The 22805-nt window shown below is 44.8% G+C and overlaps 1 long non-coding RNA gene and 1 other non-coding gene across 3 annotated transcripts in view; both read right to left on the bottom strand.

Moving 5' to 3' along the window:
- Positions 1-305: 305 nt before the first annotated feature.
- LOC148136087 (uncharacterized) overlaps positions 306-22805 on the bottom strand; it is a 55215-nt gene continuing 32715 nt past the window's right edge. The window contains exon 4 of one of the 2 annotated variants that reach the window (XR_015754704.1): positions 306-493. This is a non-coding gene — a long non-coding RNA (uncharacterized LOC148136087). Of the gene's footprint in view, positions 494-8636; positions 8720-22805 lie in introns of those variants that run through there. The other variant, XR_015754703.1, reaches the window with a different exon arrangement.
- trnal-uaa (transfer RNA leucine (anticodon UAA)) lies at positions 7713-7794 on the bottom strand. The gene has a single exon. It is a non-coding gene; the product is annotated as a tRNA-Leu (tRNA).

Below are 22805 nucleotides of genomic sequence, written 5' to 3'. Positions count from 1 at the left end.
TACTAAGTTTTTCTATCAAACCTTGGTTTTGGTTCCGATTTCAAACATCTGCAATCCTTTGTTTCATATTATTCTTAACAACGTTTGAGACAAAACCAATGACCTGACGGCTTCAGCAAATCGGTCAGAAATACTGTTAGCAAGATATCTTTGCAGAACGCATCGCCCATTCCCTGACCAGGAATCACCCTTTCCCCCTCAGAAAATGCACCAACTCCTAACCGTGAGATTAAAAGGGAAGGCAACAGAAGCTGTCGCATTTATTCTCAATGAAACCACTTATGCATTTCATTTTGGTTCATTTTCGCTGCACATTAGTTTCTCGTTGTCTTCGAGGTGTTGTTAACACGAAAGGAAAATACCATTCGGCCTATCGTGCAGTATGGCTCATCAGATAGCCGTCTGTTTTCGATCCAGTGTCCAGCTTTGACAGGATACTTTGTGTGTTCTGTTGTTTTCACCGCAAAATTCAGAAAAAGATTATCCCTGCGATCTTAAACGAGACAACACTGGGAGTGAGTTATATACCGTCATACTGAAGTGAAATCCCCTCGAGCAACCCATTCACATTTTCATCCATAAAGTGAGTCACAGACACACGTGCCCGGAGGTGGGGGGAGGAGGGCAGAGTTTTCGGGATTATACCAGCTCCTTGTGCTTCAGTACCGCTCTCCACCGACTTAAGACCAAGCCCCACCCCGCCCCCTACACCCCACCTATACACACACACACACACACACACAGAAGTTTCTCCGACAAAAGGCAGCTTTAGGCGCAACTAAATTCAGTTTTACAGACCATGAGAGACGTTGCGTTGAGCTGGAATTTAAAATGGACAATTGCCTCACATGCAACTTTCAAATTTGAAAACACACTGATCCAAAGTCTGCAGCTCCTGAAAATCTGTCGCACATTGAGGTGCATTACTACCAAATTCGAGACCCAATGATCCAATCCCTGCAGTACATTGCACACAAATCAGGAAGGATCGAACCACCAAAAGTCAGAGGCATTATCCATTACGTCACTGGCCCAACGGCAGCCGGCGGTACGACAGGTAGTCGATATGAAATTGAAACATGGACATCGGGGTAAACACAAGGTGAACAATCAGTAAAAATAATTATCGTCACTGTTTCACATCGGATGTCCCACTTCGTGAAGCAATGTCTTTCAATAGCCAAGGCAACATATTTGCCCTCAGGTACCTGCTTCCGGGTCGCCTGAGCCTCTGCTGGAAGTTGCCATCATTTTATTCACAGTCAGTCTGCGATTTTTTGATTCACTCCAGTGAAATATCTTTTCATACCTTGCGTCATGACCTTTTCCAGTCAAGACCCTGAGCCAGTCCAGAGAGAATCCTCTGTTGGTTTGAATCTCGTGATGGAGAACAGAGGAGATGAACAGCGCCTTTTAGTGGTGGAATCCCTTCAGTGCAATCTCACGCATCAAAACCTGTTCTGTACATTCCTGCATTGCACCTACTGACCAACATCAGATCACCACAGCTCCACTTTCTTTACTTTGAAACCCAAGGCGATCATATGAAGCGTTTGCAAAATTGAAGAGAGAAACGTTGTTGCCGAAGGTGGTTATGAAGGGATGGACAGGCACAAGGGTGAGTACAATTCAGGTTGCTTTGGATACTATCAGCATTACCGGGGGCCCGTGCTGAGGAGTCAAAGTTTGTATCGTCCAGAAATGGATATAGTTCCAATTCAGGGAATGCAGGTTTAATTCTCTTCATGTGAATTGTCTGACTGAAAACGCTTTCCTCGTTTCACATAGAAGACATACCGGGATCCCTCCAGAATCAGCCCAGTGATTGCTTGAACCATGTAGAAGGACAATGACAGCGGACAGATACGATAGTGACCCCTTCAAATCTCCCTCCAATCATCTCACCTTCCTGAGTTGGAAATATGTTGTGTTCCTTCAGTGTCTCTGGGTGTAAATCCAGGAACTCCCGCACTTGCACCATAATGGCTGTACCTCCGTGTGAAGGAGTTCAATGGTTCACAAGAGCAACTCATCTCCTCCATCTCTGGGGGATTTAGGGATGGACAGCGAGTCCTATTCCATTGAGTGATATCTTTATTCCAGGAATGCGTTCCTAAATGTGGTAGGTTCCAATCGGTAGTAAGTTTGGAAGTGGAGCAGGGAAGTGAAATTGACGTGAATGACAATGATGACTGGGAGGCATGAGGCAGGAAGTGAGTCTGCATCTGGTGGTGCAAGGCTCAGTGTCACTGCTAATGGTTTAGCCTTTACAGCAAACTGTTTACATTGGCTCACACACCATTCCTGGTCAATTCATGGCAATGACACTGTTCCTTTTCGTGTGAAATTCCCTCTGTGTGTATGAAAGCCGTCAATACGCCCCAAGAGGATGAAAAATGTTCCCTTTGTCCTGTCAGCTTAAACAGATACAAATATCTGTTTGAAACCAATGCAAGAGAAGATTAGCCTTTTATGTGCCTTTGCATTGAAGAACGATCAATCGTGAAATGTCTGGTTTTGCAAAAGAGGGGTTTGATTGCAAATCACACTGAGTAATATTGATACAGAAATGTATTTCCGAGTTCATGTGGTCATGTGGTTAATGAACTGCACATATGGACGTTGCTTAGTTATTTAAAACCCCTCCTTGGTAAGCAGCTGACCATACAGTCCAATCGCAGTTGCGCCCGCTTGTTGTATTGAAAGCTCGGAGGTTCACCTTTTATAAAGTATCCTGTTGCTGATGAAGCGACGCAGCATCCTGCCTGAGTTCGAGCCTGTTATGGTTTGGCAAATCCGCTCCTTTTTCCTGGTTTAGTTCCAGCAGTGCAGGTTGTCCTTCCTAACCAATACACCAACCTAGAGTTTCTTACTGCTGTTCTAATAGGACTCCTTCTTCTCCCCCACTTTTATTCTCCCTCCTTCATTCCAAGTTTGGTGGGAATAACGAGGTGAGGCAGGAAACACTGCAGAAAGGCCGTGGAATGTTGTGGTCATGGCACAGAAACCACGAGTGGATCACCCTCATTCTCTGCTGTCGCCATTCATTCATTTTACAGCATCATTAATGTTTCCACGTTCTCCTATAGTTAGTTTATTTTTCTTTGGATAAGAAATGCAACTTTAATTTCGAAAGGGTTATAATGATTTGAGGAAGAAATGGCCCCTTGTATCACATCCAAGTGCCAGACGTATTATCCGTAAAATGTGAGCCATGTTGTGCAGCCTCCTGCCAGGTTCCAGAAAACCTCTCAGCAGCTCCATTCTCAAACTATCCCCGAACGTCAGGCTTTTCATAGGGTAGGAATGGGAAATGAGGGATATTGGCAAAAAAAGGGTCAAAGAATATGAAAAAGGGTGAGGTAGATACACAGAGATAGAGACAGGAAATTAGAGGCCTATCTGGAGGTAGACACTGAACAAATCAGATCTCGGGTCGACATGGCTGCTAACTGGCAAAAAATAAAAGATTTTGATAACAATCCTCAGATAAAACTGACCATTATCCCGGCATTGTGGTCTAGAAATGAAGAACTAATCTGGTTCTGTCGTTGTGTGTCATTGTCTCTGTTTCTCTCCACAGATGTTGCCAGGACTATTCAGTTTGCACGTCAATTCTTGTTTTTGGTTCAGATTTCCAACATCTGCATCTCTTGGTTTTCTATTCAACTTTAAAACCGATGTTCTGCCAACTTTGGAAAAGTGTTCAGAAATATTCTTACCACGATGTGTGTGCAGAACAAAGCACGCATTCCTTGACCGGGAATAGAACCCGTGTCACGGCGGCGAGAGCGCCAAAGGCTGGCTACTAGACTACAAGGGAAGGCAGAAGACGCCCTTACATTTATCCAGAAAAGTGAATTAGTGACTGTATGAGAGCATGAGTCAAGAAGTTCATCTGAGGATGTAAATCTTCTCATTCCTGTTGTTGACTGAATAAGCGGTAACCATGCCTTCTGCTTGGACACTCGAATATGTGAACTGCTCCAAATCATGACTGAGGTTTTCTGGTTTTGGTTCACGCAGGTTTAGAAATGCTCGGGTCCAAATGAGGCGTTTCAGAGCCTACTTTGGGATACATTTGACAGAGATGACATCAGGTAACCAATGTTCGCTGTGACCCGAGCAAATGAGAGCTTACCTTGTCACTGAACCAGGATGCCTTCACATGTAAAGCAAATGCGATAGTTTTGGTGCAGAAACGATCAGTGCTGGTAACTGTACCCTTAAAATGGACGGCGGGAGAAGATCCACAATTCGACTCATATCGTCGACCCAGGAGGAGAGAAACTTAGTTGAGAGTGTGGTGCTGGAAAAGCACATCCGGGCAGGCAGCATCCGAGCAGCAGGAGAACTGCCGTTTGTTTTAGGAGCGTTTCATCATCTCCAGCCCTCACTTTATCCGAGGAGAGAAATTGAACGAAGTTTGACACAGCAATTAATCGGAATGGTATTCCTTTTCACCATGGCAGCAGATGTGGGCTAGCAAGTTCAAAGCCAGGTTTGCTGAAGAGAACAACAAGCAGGAACGCTCCATTCCCACCAATCCACTTTTCCCAAGGGAACAAAGTCGCTCCTGCCTGGTTTGAACTAGAGGTGTTTCGGGTGCGACCCAAATGGAACAACGAGGTCACAACCGAGCCACCGAGCCAGCTGCTCTTTATCTATCACTGACATTTCCGTTCCGAATAGACCAATGTTGGCCAGGGTTATTAGCACGATTGAAAAAAAAGGATATCACGTGAAAATGCTCAGGAAATACTGACAAACAGGTTGCCAGGTTTGCCGAGTTTGGAATGTAGGGCGATGCTGAATAGGCGCGGGCAATTTTCCTTGTAGCGCCGAGACAGAGGAATGTTCCTAACTGCACACTTAAACAGGATGGCCAGCAGGGCTGTAGACATCGCCACATATTCACAGCCACAGCGCAGTGACATTTGAAAAGAAATTCACGCAGCAGTTATTTGGAATGATACTTCTTTTTACCACTAGAGTAGTGATGGGCGAGTAAATGCAAAACAAGGTTTGATGATGAGGCTGCAATAAAGCCCCATCGATCACCATCTGGGAAACTGTCGCCCTTAAAGCGGGAACAACAATATTTCTGCTCAGCTCTGAACGAGGCCACTTTCTGCAGAAACTGATGCTTCTACTCTCCAGAAAGGTATCATTGCCCGCCGACTGCATTCTTGAAAATAGTAATTATCTGTGCTGGAAACATCCACCTATATTCTGAACAAGGAAGAATGTGTATCGAATAAAACCATACACGGCAATTAATTGGACGTGCATTCCCTTTCACGACAACGGCAGGAATGGGCAGGGACATACAGAGTAAGGTTTACTGACCAGATCAGAAAGCAATTACCTTCATCTATGTTAACACACAAGCCAATTGTTTTTACTGCCCGGATATTTGAAGGACCGATCCTTCCCATGGGAGGTGAAGGTGATAACTGCTCCCCCGCACAAACACAGTGGGGCCAGAGACCTGATCGAGCTGTCCCCCAGCGGTGATTGCGTTGTTCAGAACAGATTTGGTTTGCCGTGCACGACTGAAACTCAGCGCGATCACCCAGAGACACGGTGTAACAGCCGCCAGCAGATGTGGAGGGGTTTGGGGCGGATGAAGACCCAGTCTGGGAAAAAAGACTGGGTCTTAAATTCAAGGGGAATGAGTGTTACAGGGAGAAGACTGGAGAATGGGATTGAGAGCAATATTAGCCATGATAGAATGGCAGAGCAGATTATGGGCTGAAAGCTCTAACCATCATCCTATACATTCCGGTCTCTGGTCATCTGGTATCTAAGGAAATAGAAACAGAGTTAATTGTTCATTTCCAAGTTCTTCGGTCATAAATGAGCAAAGTGAGAGATGGGACAGATCTGATACAAATTTAAAAGCTGGGAACATGGTTGGAGAGGAAAATAAAATACAAGAGAATAAAGTTGGAAGTCAGAAGATAGTCAATAAAAAGGAAGACTGTACAAATCCAGAGGGAGATGGGCATGCAAAAAGAAATTTCACGAGTCCCGAAGTCTTAACACTCTTCCTTTCCAAAATGCAAGCAGACCTGCTGAGATTTTCAGCAATTTCATTTGTTGGTTCCGAAACAGAAGATGGTAGTGATCCTGGACCAATCAGCTCTTACATGCTTTGGGGATGTGAGACGTACCCGTTCACCCAGATCACTTCTGTCCCACTGTGAAACCTCACAATCCTGCCCCACCCCCACCCCTGTTACTGACAATAAACTGTCCATTACGTGAACCCCCATGAGCACACAAGATCATTTTCCGTGTGAATTGTGAAACGTTCAGGCGAGTTCGCCTAGGTTTCCGTCAGAACGGTCTGAATCACTTCATTTTGGTTCAGGACCATTTGACATTGAGCAGTCACTGTCAGACCCCGTCCCCCCAACAAGTAGACATTCGCGTTCTGTGTCTCTGAGCACTCTGTTTGGTGGACGTTTGGAGTGGAACCTGACGTTTTGAAAGAGACACAATTCATCGTATATTCGGCCGCACTGATAAACCTGTCTCTGGCACTTCCAGGAAAGTGGAGACAGCTTTCACTCAGAAACCGACGTGTGATGAAACACAGTCGGATCCACGTGTCAAAAACGACCCCTGCACTGGGTTGCAATCCTGCAAGTGGAGTAGAGGGCTGGATTTCTTTAAAGGAGTGAAAGGGCCCATCGTGAGGCTTGAACCTTACGGCCCTGAGATTAAGCATCTCATGCTGTACCGACTAAAGTAGCTGGGCCTGGCTCACGATTAATTAGTGTGTCATTTCATACTGAGCATATTTCACCTGGCATTGCAATTTGCAAGGATCCAGTTCATTCCTGCCAATCACAAATGTCATCATCCACACTTTCCATTTCTCAGCTAGTATTCGTTCAGAACATTATTATCTATTTAGCACTTATCTCTGGATTTAAGATTCAATATACACATTTTCATATTTTTATCCTCATCTTTAGGTGGCCGGAATGATTCCCAATCACTCTGGCAGACGTTAAATCAATTGGGACATTCCCTAAGGAAACGCAATCATTCCTGTTTCGGGTGTAAGCAATCCCACCTGCTGCCGAGACAGAGTCCTCACAGTCAGCACTTTCTCTATCCTTCCTGCCAACAACTTTCCCCACTTCTTATTTGCGACACAGGAGTTTTGTTTATGAAACACTCCAAGGACTGCAACAATCTTCTGAAGCCATTCTCAACTTAAAGTGGAATTGTTGTCCCTCTCACACGGGAAGAGCCGTTCCTGGGGAAGGATTTTCCATGTGCTGTGTCCCAGGGCTGAGCAGGAAGCCGGTGATTGAAGCTGCAGTAGCCGCTTTCTGTAGGCAGCGGGGCCTTGGAGAGATTGGGGCCACATCCAGCTGCGGACTCTGCTGAGTTCTCGTTGTTGCAGTGTCAGTACATGGTTGGTCTCAATGCTTGAACTGAAATCGTTGAGGCTCGGTGCGAAGGGCAGGCTCGAACCACCAAACTTGCAGCCAAACGTGCTGACTATTTGAGACACAGAAACTGGTACGATATTCATCGTAAAGCAGTGCAGATGAGGGGGCTCCGACAGCAAAGTGTCCCACTGACTGTCCCAGAGTCAGTCTGGATTAGAGGCCTGACCGGCTGCAAACGCAACAACGGAAATGTGCAGGGCCTGCTAAGTTCCTCTGCCTGAAGAAGAACAGCCGCGATCTTGGTAGCGGTGGGATTCGAACCCACGACTCGATAGAGACTGGAGCTTAAATCCAGCGCCTTAGACCACTCGGCCACGCTACCCTACAGGCGAAAAGCGCACAAAATTGTCATTACTAATGTTTCAGCGTCGCTTCACTTCAGCAATAACAGATCGTGCATTCAGTAACGAACGTGGTGCAATTTAGAAAGTATTTGAAAAGGTTTGCAAGGTTTGCACTGTTTGGACAATAGCACGAAGCTGAATAGGCTTCGACAGTTTTCCCTGGGGCTTCAGGGCTGAGGAATGGCCTTACAGAATTTTAAAAAGTCATGAGGCAGACGGTCAGAGAAAAGAGTCAGGGAGTAAGTTTTACATAAATTCATAGTTTTTGAGCTCAAGATTTCTACATGAATGAATGCAGTTTTTGAGCAAAGTACAAAAACTGCATGCAAGTACAAACTCACCCACAAAATATCTGTGTGCATGTGGGTCTTTGTCTGTCTGTGTGGGTGTGTCTGTCTGGGGTGGGGGTTATGAGTGTGAGAAAGTGTGTGTGTGTGTCTGTGTGTGTAGTGAGTGCAGAGTGTCTTAAGTCTGTGAGGGGGTGCATGTGTGAGTGTGGGAGTGTGCGTGTCTATAAAGCTGTGCGTGGGTGTCTGTGTGCGCGTCTGTATGTATCTGTGTCCGTGTGTGTGTGTGTAGAAATATGTGTGTGTGTGTGTGTGTGTATGTGTGTATAGTGCAATGGTGATCACCTGTAATGTGACATGAACCCAAGGTCCCGGTTGAGGCCCTCCCTATGGGTACCGAACTTAGCTATCAGCCTCTGCTCGGCCACTTTTCTCTTCTGCCTGTCCCGAAGTTCACCTTGCAGGATGGTCACCCGAAGGTCCGAGGCTGAATGCCCTGGACCGCTAAAGTGTTCCCCAACTGGGAGGGAACCCTCCTGTTGTGCGGTGCCCATTCATCTGTTGTCGTAGCCTTTGCTCGGTTTCCCCAATGTACCATGCCTCCAGGCATTCTTGCCTGCAACGTATAAGATAGACAAAGTTGGCTGAGTCACATGAGTACCTGCCAGGCAAAAGGTGGGAGGTGATCCAATGCGTAATAGTGGTATCCATGTCCACACTCAGACACGTCTTGCCGCATGAATTTATGTAAAACTCCATTATCTCACTTTTTAGATTAGAATCAATCTAAACATCATGGTATAGACAGAGAACACAGGGGTGGATTCTGGATCAGCGGTGCTGGAAGAGCACAGCAGTTCAGGCAGCCTCCAAGGAGCAGCAAAATCGACGTTTCGGGCAAAAACCCTTCATCGGGATTAAAGGCAGTGAGACTGAAGAGTGGAGAGATAAACTAGAGGAGGGTGGGGGTGGGGAGAAAGTAGCATAGAGTACAATGAGTGAGTGCGGGAGGGGATGAAGGTGATAGGTCAGGGAGGAGAGGGTGGAGTGGATAGGTGGAAAAAGAGATAGGCAGGTAGGACAAGTCCGGACAACTCATGGGGACAGTGCTGAGCTGGAAGTGTGGAACTAGGGAGAGGTGGGGGAAGGGGAAATGAGGAAACTGTTTGAAGTCCACATTGATGCCCTGGGGTTGAAGTGTTCCGAGGTGGAAGATGAGGCGTTCTTCCTCCAGGCGTCTGATGGTGATGGAGGTGCGGTGAAGGAGGCCCAGGACCTCCATGTCCGCGGCAGAGAGGGAGGGGGAGTTGAAATGTTGGGCCACAGGGCGGTTGGTTGATTGGTACGGGTGTCCCAGAGATGTTCCATAAAGCGCTCTGCTAGGAGGCGCCCAGTCTCCCAAATGTAGAGGAGACCACATTGGGAGCAACGGATACAATAAATGATATTAGTGGATGTGCAAGTAAAACTTTGGTGGATGTGGAAGGCTCCTTTAGGGGTTTGGATAGAGGTGAGGGAGGAGGTGTGGGCGCAGGTTTTACAGTTCTTGCGGGGGCAGGGGAGGTGCCAGGTTGGGAGAGGGCGTGGACCTGACCAGGTAGTCACGGAGGGAACGGTCTTTGCCGAAGGCGGAAAGGGGTGGTGAGGGAAATATATCTTTGGTGGTGGGGTCTGTTTGGAGTTGGCCGAAATGTCGGCGGATGATTTGGTTTATGTGAATGTTGGTAGGGTGAAAGGTGAGCACCAGGGGTGTTCTGTCCTTGTTACGGTTGGAGGGGTGGGGTCTGAGGGAAGAGGTGTGGGATGTGGACGAGATGAGTTGGAGGGTATCTTTAACCACGAGGGAAGGGAAATTGCGGTCTCTAAAGAAGGAGACCATCTCGTGTGTTCTATGGTGTAACTGGTCCTTCTGGGAGTAGATACAGCGGAGGTGGAGGAATTGGGAATACGGGATGACATTTTTGCAAGAGGTAGGGTGGGAAGAGATGTAATCCAGGTAGCTATGGGAGTCGGTGGGTTTGTAAAAAATGTCAGTGTCAAGTCGGTCGTCATTAACGGAGATGGAGAGGTCCAGGAAAGGGAGGGAGGTGTCAGAGATGGTCCAGGTAAATTTAAGGCCAGGGTGGAATGTTTTGGTGAAGTTGATGAATTGCTCAACCTCCTCACAGGAGTTCATTTTCAGGTCCTGACTTTGTGCGAGATGGTTAATTAAATATAACCTGGAGATGTAGAGACTCCTCATTTTAAGGCACTGACTGTGTGGTGGCTGGTTAAAACTTTTATAACCAGGATATTTACAGTTTCTACAGTTTGGGGCACTGACTCTGGGCTGGCTGGTTAAATGAATACATATAACCAGGAGATTTAGAACCTGTTCAGTTTAGGGCACTGACTGTGGGTTGGTGGCTTAAATAAATACATATAACTAGGAGATTTACAGTCTCCCCTGTTTAGGGTTCAGATTATGTGCTGGATGGATTAATATATATATATATATATATAGATATATACCCACACACACACACACACAGAGAGAGAGAGAGAGAGAGAGAGAGAGAGCCGGGAGATTTCGAGTCTCCTCCGTTTCGGGCACTGCCTCTTTGCTGCCTGTTTAAATACATGTATCCAGGATATTTAGTGTTTCCTCATATTCGAGCACTGACTCTGGGCTGGCTGGGTCAATATACATAACTAGGGGATATAGAGAATCCTCACTTTAGGTCACTGACTCTGTGCTGGCTGGTTAAATATATGCATGTAACCAGGAGATTTAAATTCTGTTCAAGTTAGGGCACTGACTCTGTGCTGGCTGGTTAAATGTATATAGCCAGGAGGGTTAGAGTCTCCTCAGTTTGCGATACTGACTCTGGGCTGGCTGGTTAAACAAATAGCTATAACCAGGAGATTTAGTGTCTGTTCAGTTTAGGGCAATGGCTCTGTGCCTGCTGTTTAAATATATATATATATATATATATATATATATATAATCAGGATATTTAGGGTTTCCCCAGTTTTGGGCACTGGCTCTCAACTCTATGATTAAATAAACACATATAACGAGGAGATTCAGAATCTCCTCAGTTAATGCATTGATTGTGGTCTGGCGGATTAAATAACTAGATATAACCAGATTTAGAGTCGCCTCAGTTTCCGGTTAAACAATGTGCTGAATTTATAAATACACATAAATTACCAGAAGATTTAAAGTCTCCTCAGTTAAGGGCACTGACTATGTGCCATCGGTTTAAATATATATATAACCTGGAAATTTAGAGTCTCCTCAGTTTGAGCACTGTCTCTGTGTTAGCTGGTTAAACATATATATATACAACCTGGAGATGTAGAGTCTCCTCTGGTGAGGGCACTGACTCTGTGCTGTCTGTTTAAATATATATAACCACGAGATTCAGATTCTCCTCAGACAAGGCAGAAAGTCTGTGCAGGGTGGTTAATTAAATATGCATATCCAGGAGATTTAAATTCTCCACACGTTAGGGCACTGACATTGTGCTGGCTGGTTACATAAATATATATAATCAGGAGATTTAGAATCTCCCCAGTTTAGGCACTGACTCTGTGCTGACTGGTTTAATATATATAACCAGGGCATTTAGTGTCTGCTTATTTTCGGGCACTGATTCTGTGCTGTGTCCTAACACATACATACTCAGGAGATTTAGAGTCTACTCAGTTATGGGCACAGCCAGCACATTTTCTGAACCCTAAAATGAGCAGACTCTATATTTCCTGGTTACATATATTTATTTAACCAGCCAACACAGAGTCAGCACTGACTTTATGCTGGCTGACTAATTTCAAAACAACAGGAGATTTAGAGTGACCTCAGTAAATGGCACTGTCTAATTAAATATATATAACCAGAAATTTAGAGTCTCCTCAGTTTAGGGTACTGACTCTGTGCTCGATGGATAAAGACTCATAAATTACCAGGAGTTTTAGAGTCTCTTCATTTCAAGGTACTGACTCTGTGCTGGCTGGTTGATTATCAGGAGATTTAGAGTTTCCTCATTTCAAGGAACTGACTGTGATGTTCGTTTAAATATATACAACCAGGCGATTTAGCGTCTCCGCAGTTAAGGCACTGACTCTGTGCTGGCTGGTTAATTATATATAACCAGGAGATTTAGAGTCTCCTCAGTTTCGGGCACAGACTCTGTGCTGGCTGGTTAAATAAATAGATACAACCAGGAGATTTAGAGTCTCTAGTTTCGGCCACTGACTGTGTGTTTAATAAGCATATCTAACTAGGAGATTCAGAATGATCTCAGTCTAGGGCACTGACTCTGTGCTGGCTGGATCAATAAATATCACCAAAAATTTCGAGTCTGCTCATTACAAGGCATTGAGACTGTGCTGGCAAGTTAAATAAATACATATAAACAGGAGATTTAGAGAATGTTTAGGGCATTGACTGTGCTGGCTGGTTAAATACAGAAACATAAACAGGAGATTAAGAGTGTGCTCATTCTATGGCACTGACTCTGCTGCGTATTCAAATATACATAACCAGGAGATTTAGAGTCTCTTCAGTTTGGGGCACTGACTGTGCTGGCTGGTTAATTGTATATAACCAGGACGTTTTGGGTCTCCTCAGTTTAGGGCACTGACTGTGTGGTGTCTGGTTCAAATTTGTATAACCAGGATATTTCGACTCTCCTCAGTTTGTGGCACTGACTCTGGGATGGCTGGTTAAAACAATAGATATAACTAGGTGATTTAGAGTCTCCTTAGTTCAGGGCACTGATTTTCTACTGTCTAGTTAAATAAATATGTAAAACCACGGGATTCTGATTCTCCTCAGTCAAGAGCACTGACTCTGTGCTGGATGGTTAAATAAACATGTATGTCCAGGAGATTTTAATTCTCCACAATTTAGGGCACTGACATTGTGCTGGTGATTTAAATAAATATATATAACCAGGAGATTTAGAGTCTCCTCAGGTGAGGGCACTGACTGCAGGCTGGCGGATTTAAAAAAAATATATGACCAGGATATTTATAGTCTCCTCTGTTTGGAGCACTGACTCTGGGTTGGCTTGTTAAAAAAATACGTATAACCATGAGATTTAGAGTCTCCAAAGTTTTGCGCACTGACTCTGCGTCGACTGGTTAAATATATATAACCAGGAGATTTAGAGTCTTCTCACTTTTGGGCACTGACTTTTTACTGGTTAGTTAAATAAATATATATAACCAGGACATTTAGCATCTCCTCAGTCAAGGGCACTGACTTGGTGCTGTTTGTTTAAATAAAAATAACCACGAAATTCAGATTCTCCTCCGTCTATGGCACAAAATCTGTGCTGGATGGTTATATAAACATGCATATCCAAGAGATTTAAATTCTCCATAGTTTAGGGCACTGACTCTGTGCTGCCTTGTTTAATACACATAACCAGGAGATTTAGAGTCTGCTCATTTTCGGGCACAGACTCTGTGCTGTGCCTCGTTAATACATATATATATATTATCACATTTAGTATCTCCTCAGGTTAGGGCACTGACTGTGTTGGCTGATTAAATATATACAACCAGGAGATTTAGAGTCTCCTCATTTTGGGGCACCAACTCTGTTCTGGCTCAGTTATGGGCACAGCAGGCACATTGACTGAACCCTAAAATGAGCAGACTCTATATCTCCTGGTTATATATCGATTTACCCAGCCAGTCCAGAGTCAGTGCCCCAAACTGAGGAGACTCTAAATGTCCTGGTTACATACATTTATTTAACCAGCCAACACAGAGTCAGCATTGACTTTATGCTGGCTGACTAATTTCAAAACAACAGGAGATTTAGAGTGTCCTCAGTCAGGGGCACTGTCTGTGTGCTGTCTGTTTAAATATATATAACCAGGAGATTTAGAGTCTCCTCAGTTTCTGGTACTGATATATATATATATATATATCTTATATATATTCATCCATCACATAGTCTGAACCCTAAACTGAGGCGACTCTAAATCTCCTGATTATATATATTTATTTAACCCGCCAGCCTCAGTCAGTGCCCGAAACTAAGGAGACTCTAAATATCCTGGTTATATGTTTTTACTTAACCAGCCAGTCCAGAGTCAGTGCCCGACAATAAGCAGCCTCTAAATCTCCTGGTTATGTATATTTATTTAGTCAGCCAGAACAGAGTCGGTGCCCCAAAATGAGGAGACTCTAAATCTCCTGGTTGTATATATTTAATCAGCCAACACAGTCAGTGCCCTAAACTGAGGAGATACTAAATGTGATAATATATATATGTATTAACGAGGCAGCATAGAGTCTGTGCCCTAAACTGAGGAGACTTTAAATTTCTTCGATATACATGTTTATTTAGCCATGCAGCACAGAGTCCGTGCCCTAGACTGAGGAGATTCTGAATCTCCTGGTTATATATATTTATTTAACTAGACAGCAAAAATTCAGTGCCTCAAACAGAGGAGAATCTAAATCTCCTGGTTATGTATATTTATTTTACCAGCCAGCAGGGAGTCAGTGCCCAAGAATGAGCAGGCTTTACATCTCCTGGTATTGTATATTTATTTAATCAGCCAGCATAGAACCAGTGCCCTAACATGAGCAGACTCCATATCCCCTGGTTATATATCTTTAACCAGCCAGCACAGAGTCAATGGCCTAAGTTGAAGTGACCCCAAATCTCCTGGATGTATCCATTTATTTAACCAGCCACCACACAGTCAGTGTGCTAAACTGAGGAGACTCTTCTTTCGACTGTGACGTCTAGGAATGGACAACGGAGAACTACAAACTTGCATATACAGAAAACTGACAAACACAGACTAAATACTTGACGACACCAGCAACTATCCCAACATACACAAACAAAGCTATATCAGAACACTATTCCAATGAGCCACCACACACTGCAGCACAGACGAACTTCGGAAAACAGAGGAGAACCACCGATACAACGTATTCAAGAAGAATGGATACCCAAAGAAATAGTGCGCAGATTCCTCAAGAAGAAGCCACGACAAGCAGACCAAACACAGCCAGAAACCCTAACCCCCTGACCATACATCAAAGAAGTTTCAGAAATGACAGCCAGACTACAAAGACCCCTCGGAATCCTAGTAGCATACAAACCCAACAATACTCTCAAACTAAAACTAACAAAATGAAAAGACTCAGTACATCACATGGACAAAACAAATGTCTTCTATAAAATTCCATGCAAGGACTGCCACAAACACTTTGTAGGACAAACTGGAAGAAAGTTAGCCACCAGGATACTCGAACACCAGCTAGCCACAAAAAGACACGATCCTCTCTGCCTCATAACCCTACACATGGATGTTAAAAATCACAATTTCGACTGGAACAACACAGCTATCCCGGGACAGGGTAAGCAAAGACATGACAGATAAATCCTAGAAGCCTGGCACTCCAACCTCAACGCCATAAACAAACACATAGATCTCGATGACATCTATCAACCCCTCAGAAAACTAACAGGAAATGATATCACCACAAACCCCAGAAACCCCATCCAGGAGAAAGATATAAATAGAAAGCAGGAGACAACAGCTTCGCTTCACTTGGAGATCGCCACTGATGATGTTACCTAGCCAGGTAATGAAACATCTGAATATCAAACCTACACTTCAGCGAGCAAATCTACACCCTTGTTAAATTGATAGATGTAACCAGGACTTTTAGTGTCTCCTCAGTCAAGGGCACTGACACTGTGCTGGAGAGTTAAACAAACATGTATATCCAGGAGATTTAAATTCTCCACAGTTTAGCGCACTGACTCTGTGCTGGCTAGTTAAAAAAAATATATAATCAGGAGATATAGAGTCTGCTCATTCTGGGGCACTGACTCTAAGCTGTGTATTTCAAAATATATAACCAGGAGATTTAGACTCTACTCAGTTATGGGCACTGACTCTGTTATGTCTGTTTAATATATATAATGAGCTGGTTAATTAAATATAACCAGGAGATTTAGAGTCTCCTCATTTTTGGGAACTGACTGTGTGGTGGCTGGTTAAAACTTTTATAACCAGGATATTTAGAGTCTCCTCAGTTTGGGGCACTGACTCTGTATTGGCTGGTTAATTGTATATAAACAGGACGTTTTGAGTCTCCTCAGTTTAGGGCACTGCCTGTGTGGTGGCTGGTTCAAATTTGTATAACCAAGATATTTAGAGTCTCCTCAGTTTGGGTCACTGACTCTGTGCTGGCTGGTTAAATAAATAGATACCACCAGGTGATTTAGAGTCTCTAGTGTAGGGCACTGACTGTGTATTGGCTGGTTTAATATATATAACCAGGAGATTTAGAGTCTCTTCAGTTTAGGGCACAGACTATGTGCTGAATTTATAAATACATATAAACTACCAGGAGATTTATAGTCTCCTCAGTTTAGGGCACTGAATTTCTACGGGCTAGTTAAATAAATATGTAAAACAATGAGATTCCGATTCTCCTCAGTTTAGAGCACTGACTCTGTGCTGGATGGTTAAATAAACAAGTACAAGGAGGTTTAAATTCTCCACAATTTAGGGCACTGACTCTGTGAGAGCTGGTTAAATAAATAAATACAACCAGGAGATTTAGAGTCTCCTCAGTTTCGGGGACTGACTGTGTGTTGGATCGTTTAATATATATAACCAGAAGATTTAGAGTTTTCTCCGTTTAGGGCACTGACTTTCTGCTGGTGAGTTTAATAAATATATACAACCAGGACATTTCAAGTCTGCTCATTTTAGGGCACTGATTCTGTGATGTCTGGTTAAATATATGTAACCAGAATATCTTTAGACTCCTCAGATTAGGACACTGACTGTGGGCTGGCGGGTTAACTAAATTTATATATCTAGTAGATTTACAGTCTCCTCAGTTTAGGGCACTGACTCTGTGCTGCCTGGTTAAATAAATGACAGCCAGACTACTAAGACCCCTCGGAATCCTAGTAGCACACAAACCCAACAACACTCTCAAACAAAAACTAACAAACCTAAAAGACCCAGTACATCCCATGGACAAAACCAACGTTGTCTACAAAAATCCCATGCCAGGACTGCCACAAACACTACGTAGGAAAAACAGGAATGAAGTTAGCCACTAGGATACACGAACACCAGCTAGCCACAAAAAGACACGACCCTCTCTCCCTCGTAGCCCTACACACAGATGAACAAAAATACCATTTCGACTGGGACAACACATCTATTCTGGGACAGACTAAGCACAGACATGTCAGATAATTCCTAGAGGCCTGGCACTCCAACCACAATGCCATAAACAAACACATAGACCTATTTCCGCCAACTCCAAACATACCCCACCACCAAGGATATATTTACCTCCCCACCCCTTTCAGCGTTCCAGAAAGACCACTTCCTCCGCGACTCCCTCGTCAGATTCACACCCGACACCAACCCAATCTCCACTCCCGGCACCTTCCCCTGCAACCGCAAGAAGTGCAAAACCTGCGCCCACACCACCCCCCTCACTTCCTTTCAAGGCCCCAAGGGATCCTTCCATATCCATCAGAAATTCACATGCACCTCCACACACATCACTTAATGCACACAATGTGGCCTCCTGTACGTTGGGGAGACAGGCCGTCTACTTACGGAACGTTTCAGGGAACAGCTCTGGAACACCTGCACCAACCAACCCAACCGCCCCTTGGCTGAACCCTTTAACTCCCACTCCCACTCCGTCAAGGACATGCAGGTCCTTGGCCAACTCCCTCGCCAGACCATGGCAACATGACACCTGCAGAAGACCGCCTCATCTTCTGCCTAGGAACCCTTCAACCACAAGGGATGAATGCAGATTTCTGCAGCTTTCTCATTTCCCCTCCCCCTGCTTTTCTCAGTCCCAACACTCAGACTCATCACCACTTTCTTGACCTGCAATTTTCTTCCCAACTTCCCCCCCCCCCTCTCCGGCCTATTACCCTCACTTTAACCTCCTTCCACCTATCGTATTCCCAGCCCCCCTCCCCCAACTCACTCCCGCCTACCTTTCATCTTAGCCTGCTTGGCACACCCTGCTCATTCCTAAAGAGGGGCTTATAACCAAAACGTCGATTCTCCTGTTCCTTTGATGCTGCCTGACCTGCTGCGCTTATTCAGCAACACATTTTTAAGCTCTGATCTCCAGCATCTGCAGTCCTCACTTTTTCCACATAGATCTAGATACCTTCTATCAATCCCTCAGAAAATGAACAGGAATGACACCACCACAAACCCCAGAAACCCCATCCAGGAGAAAGATATAAATTGAAAGCTGGAGACAACAGCTTCGCTTCACTTGGAGGTCGCCACTGATGATGTTAACGAGCCAGTAATGAAACATCCGGATATCAAACTCAGCGAGCAAATCTACACCCTGCTTAAATAAATATATGTAACCAGGACTTTTAGTGTTTCCTCAGTCTATGGCACGGACTCTGTGATGGATGGTTAAATAAACATGCACATCCAGGATATTTACATTTTCCTCAGTTTGGGACACAGACTGTGTTGGCTAGTTAAATAAATGGATACAACCAGGAGATGTAGAGTCTCTAGTTTAGGACACTGAATGCGTGTTGGCTGGTTTAATATATACATAACCAGGAGATTGAGTCTTCTCAGTTTAGGGTACTGACTTTCTTTTGGTGAGTTAAATTAATATATACAACCAGGACATTTAGAGTCTACTCAGTTAAGGGCACGGATTCTGTGATGTCTGGTTAAATATATATAACAAGGATATGTATAGACTCCTCAGATTAGGGCACTGACTCTGTGCTGCCTGGTTATTTAGGATTGCGAGGATGAATCAAGAGAAGAGTGAAAGTAATAGGGTGGTTGTTATGGGGGACATTAACTTTCCTGATATTGATTGGGAAAGCTATAGCTCAAGTTCGTTAGATGGGTCAGTGTTTGTCCAATGTGTGCAGGAGGGTTTCCTGACACAATATGTAGATAGGCCAACAAGAGGTGAGGCCATACTAGATTTGGTTCTGGGTAATGGACCAGGCCACGTGCTAGAATTAGAGGTAGGTGAGCACTTTGGGGACAGTGACCACAATTCGGTGACTTTTACTCTAGTGATGGAGAGGGATAAGAGTGCAGTACAGGGCAAGAGTTATAGTTGGGGGCAGGGAAATTATGATGCGGTGAGGCATGACTTAGGATGTGTGGCCTGGAAAAGTAAGCTTCAAGGCAAGGGTGTAATTGATATGTGGAGCTTGTTCAAGGAGCAACTATTGAGTGTCCTTGATTAGTATGTACCCGTCAGGCAGGGAGGAAAGGGTCGTGTGAGGGAGCCGTGGTTTAATAAGGAATTGGAATCCCTTGTTAAATGGAAGAGGGCGGCCTATGTAAAGATGAGGCGTGAAGGTTCAATTGGGGCGATTGAGGGTTATAAGGTAGCCAGGAAGGACCTGAAGAGAGAGCTAAGAGCAGCAAGGAGTGGATATGAAAGGTCCTTAGTTGGTAGGATTAGGGAAAACCCTAAGGCTTTCTATAGGTATAACAGGAATAAAAGAATGATTAGGGTAAGAATAGGTCCAGTCAAGGATAGTAGTGGGAAGTTGCGTGTGGAGGCTGAAGAGATTGCGGAGACACTGAATGAATACTTTTCGTCAGTATTCATTCAGAAACAGGACATTGTTGTCAATGTGAATACTGAGTCACAGTTAAGTAGAATGGATGGCTTTGAGGTATGTAGAGAAGAGGTGTTGGAAATTCTGGAAAGGGTGAAAATAGATAAGTCCCCTGGGCCTGATGGCATTTATCCTAGGATTCTCTGGGAAGCAAGGGAGGAGATTGCAGAGCCATTGACCTTGATTTTTATGTCCTCGTTGTCTACAGGAGTAGTGCCTAAAGATTGGAGGCTAGCAAATGTGGTTCCCTTGTTTAAGAAGGGGAGTAGGTATAACCCTCGTAACTATAGGCCTGTGAGTCTCACTTCTGTTGTGGGTAAAATCTTAGAGAGAGTTTTAATGGATAGGATTTATGAACATCTGGATAGGAATAATGTGATCCGGGATAGTCAGCATGTTTTGTGAAGGGCAGGTCGTGCCTCACAAACCTTATTGAATTCTTTGAGAAGGTGACTAAGGAGGTGGACGAGGAGAAAGCAGTAGATGTGGTGTATATGGATTTTAGTAAGGCGTTTGATAAGGTTCCCCATGGTAGGCTACTGGAAAAAATACGGAGGTATGGCATTGAGGGTGAGTTGGAGGTTTGGATTAGGAGTTGGCTGGCTGGAAGAAGACAGAGAGTAGTAGTTGATGGCAAAGGTTCATCTTGGAGTGCTGTCACGAGCGGTGTTCCGCAAGGACCTGTTTTGGGACCATTGCTGTTTGTCATTTTTATAAATGACCTGGAGGAGGGGTTAGGAGGTTGGGTGAGCAAGTTTGCGGATGATACGAAAGTCGGAGGAGTGGTAGACAGTGAGGAAGGATGTGGCAGGTTACAGCGGGATATTAGATTAGATTTTTTTTTTAGATTACATTACAGTGTGGAAACAGGCCCTTCGGGCCAACAAGTCCACACCGACCCGCCGAAGCGAAACCCACCCATACCCCTACATTTACCCCTTACCTAACACTACAGGCAATTTAGCATGGCCAATTCACCTGGCCCTGCACATCTTTGGACTGTGGGAGGAAACCGGAGCACCCGGAGGAAACCCACGCAGACACGGGGAGAACGTGCAAACCCCACACAGTCAGTCGCCTGAGTCGGGAATTGAACCCGGGTCTCTGGCGCTGTGAGGCAGCAGTGCTAACCACTGTGCCACCGTGCCGCCCACGACAGCCTATGCTCCCAACTTATGCTCCTCAGATCCTGTCTTACAGCATCGCAATTACCCTTCCCCCAATTGTAAAACCTACCCTGTTGCACGCACCAATCTCTCTCCATAACCAAGGGGAAAGTCACAGAATTGTGGTCACCTTCACCAAAGGTGAAGCTGCAGAACTGGGCAGAAAGGTGGCAAATGGAGTTCAATGTAGCTAAGTGTGTGGTGATTCACTTTGTTAAGAGTAATAAAAATATAGGGTACTGGGCTAATGGTCGGATACTTGGTAGTGTGGATGAGCAGAAAGATCTTGGTGTCCATGTACACAAATCTTTGAAAGTTGCCACCCAGGTAAATAGTGCGGTGAAGAAGGCATATGGCGTACTGGCTTTTATTGGTAGAGGAATTGAGTTCCGGAGTCCTGAGGTAATGTTGCAGTTGTATAAGACTCTGGTGCGGCCGCATCTGGAGTATTGTGTGCAGTTTTGGTCCCCATACTATAGGAAGGATGTGGAGGCACTGGAACGGGTGCAGAGGAGGTTTACCAGGATGTTGCCTGGTATGGTAGGAAGATCGTATGAGGAAAGGCTGAGGCACTTGTCCGACCAGAGGGGAGGCCATTTTGGATTTGGTACTCGGTAATGAACCGGGACAACTGATGGGCTTGTTAGTGGGTGAACATTTTGGTGAAGGTGACCACAATTCGGTGAGTTTCACCTTGGTTATGGAGAGAGATTGGTGCATGCAACAGGGTAGGTTTTACAATTGGGGGAAGGGTAATTACGATGCTGTAAGACAGGATCTGAGGAGCATAAGTTGGGAGCATAGGCTGTCGGGGAAGGATGTCGTGGTAATGTGGAACTTTTTCAAGGAACAGATACGACGTGTCCTTGATATGTATGTACCGGTCAGGCAGGAACGAAATGGTCCTGTGAGTGAACCTTGGTTGACAAGGGATGTTGAATGCCTTGTAAAGAGGAAGAAGGAGGCTTACATAAGGTTGAGGAAACAGGGTTCAGACAGAGCAGTGGAGGTTTACAGGACAGCCAGAAGTGACCTGAAGAAAGGGATTAGGAGAGCCAAGAGAGGGCATGAAAAATCTTTGGCGGATAAGATCAAGGATAACCCCAAGGCATTTTATGCGTATGTGAGAAACATGAGAATGACGAGAACGAGGGTAGGTCCAATCAAGGACAATAGTGGGAGACTGTGTATTGAGTCGGAAGAGATAGGAGAGGTCTTGAATGAGTACTTTTCTTCAGTATTTAGGAATGAGAGGAACCGTATTGTTGAAGAGGAGAGTGTGAAACGGACTGGTAAGCTAGAGGAGATACATGTTAGGAAGGAAGATGTGTTGGACATTTTGAACAACTTGAGGATAGACAAGTCCCCCGGGTCTGATGGGATATATCCTAGGATTATGTGTGAAGCAAGAGAGGAAATTGCAGTAGCGTTGGCAATGATCTTTTCGTCTTCACTGTCAACGGGAGTGGAACCAGGGGACTGGAGAGTGGCGAATGTTGTGCCATGTTCAAAAAAGGGAATAGGGATAACCCCGGGAATTACAGGCCAGTTAGTTTTACTTCTGTGGTAGGTAAAGTAATGGAAAGGGTACTGAGGGATAGGATTTATGAATATCTGGTAAGGCACTGTTTGATTAGGGACAGCCAGCACGGATTTGTGAAGGGTAGGTCTTGCCTTACAAGTCTGATTGAATTCTTTGAGGAGGTGACCAAGCATGTGGATGAGGGTAGAGCAGTGGATGTAGTGTACATGGATTTTAGTAAGGCATTTGATAAGGTTCCCCATGGTAGGCTTACGCAGAAAGTCAGGAGGCATGGGATAGAGGGAAATTTGGCCAATTGGATAGAAAACTGGCTAACCAGTCGAAGGCAGAGAGTGGTGGTAGATGGTAA

This window comes from Chiloscyllium plagiosum, unplaced genomic scaffold (assembly GCF_037043375.1).
Source record: "Chiloscyllium plagiosum isolate Xiang-an unplaced genomic scaffold, Cpla_swu_hap1 HiC_scaffold_47, whole genome shotgun sequence".
Classification (NCBI taxonomy): domain Eukaryota; kingdom Metazoa; phylum Chordata; class Chondrichthyes; order Orectolobiformes; family Hemiscylliidae; genus Chiloscyllium; species Chiloscyllium plagiosum.
This window is presented reverse-complemented; position numbering and strand designations above follow the sequence as displayed.